Here is a 1,182-nt window from a genome sequence, read left to right as displayed (position 1 = left end):
GTTAACTTGTTCAACAGCCAATTTTCCTGTAGTAGGAAATTCGAGAAGTTAACTAGTGATTTATACCGAGTTATCCAACCTAGTGATGAATCCCTTAGGGATTTTGTTACGAGGTTCGGCAGGGAAGCTCTAGAAATCCCTAATCTTGCATGGCCACTGCCGTTGAGGCCTTCAATATTGGAGTTCAGAGGGGCTCCCCTTTTTATGATGATCTCGTGATGACTCCTTGCAGGTCTCTAGATGAAGTAAGGAATAGAGCACTCAGATTCATACGGTTGGAGGATGACAAGAGGATCCAGGATCGTCTGGGGAATCAGACGAAACAAGAATCCTCCGACAAGAACAAGAATTCTCGTTCAAGAACAACAACACAAAGCCGTATAACAAGTTCAACAACCAGAACGTACGAGCAGTTGAAGAAGGAGAGGATGATGAAGACTATCCCTGCATCTCCGAGTATTGTTTCTCCGTAGATACCCATGGCTTGAATTGTGCCATGAAGGATCTAGGAGAGAAAGCAAGGTGGCCCCGAAAGAACGAGAAGACGACTGCCTTCAAAGACAAGTCTAAGTGGTGTGTCTTTCACGAAGACTTTGGCCACACAACAGACGAATGCATCGGCTTGAGGAGGGAAATTGGATACCTCCTAAGCAAGGGTCACTTTAAAGAACTCTTGGGAAGGAAAAAATCCAGGATCCTGAAGATCTTCCACAAAAAGTGACGCCACCACAACCAGACGCTCATGTGATCAACTTTGTCTCCAGAGACTACGAAATGTTTCAAGATTTGTGTGCCATAGAAGAAAAGCCCACAAAAGAATTCGAGTTGGACGATGAAAGAAGACTGCTTATCCCCATTACTCGAGTGACTGATCGGAGAGTCTTCTTCGACTCAAAGATCCAGGATCCTCTGAAGGATGAGCTGGATGTCCGAATGGTGAATTTCATCTCTGGAGGTTCAGACATTTGTGGAACTTCCTTCTGTGCAGCAAAAAGACTTGCCAAAGAAGTAAATACGGATAACGGAGACCAACCAATAGTATCCACTACCTTAACAACAGACAAAAGAATCTTCTTCGACGAGGAATACAAACTAAACATCCAGGATCCTCATCATGACGGTTTGATCATTACTTTATTTATCGCTAACCATTATGTACGCAGGATCCTAGTAGACGGAGGG

Source organism: Bidens hawaiensis, unplaced genomic scaffold (genome assembly GCF_021521415.1).
Source record: "Bidens hawaiensis isolate Kalapana, Puna unplaced genomic scaffold, B.hawaiensis_p1.1 tig00036847_1, whole genome shotgun sequence".
Taxonomy (NCBI): domain Eukaryota; kingdom Viridiplantae; phylum Streptophyta; class Magnoliopsida; order Asterales; family Asteraceae; genus Bidens; species Bidens hawaiensis.
Note: the sequence above shows the minus strand (reverse complement) of the source record.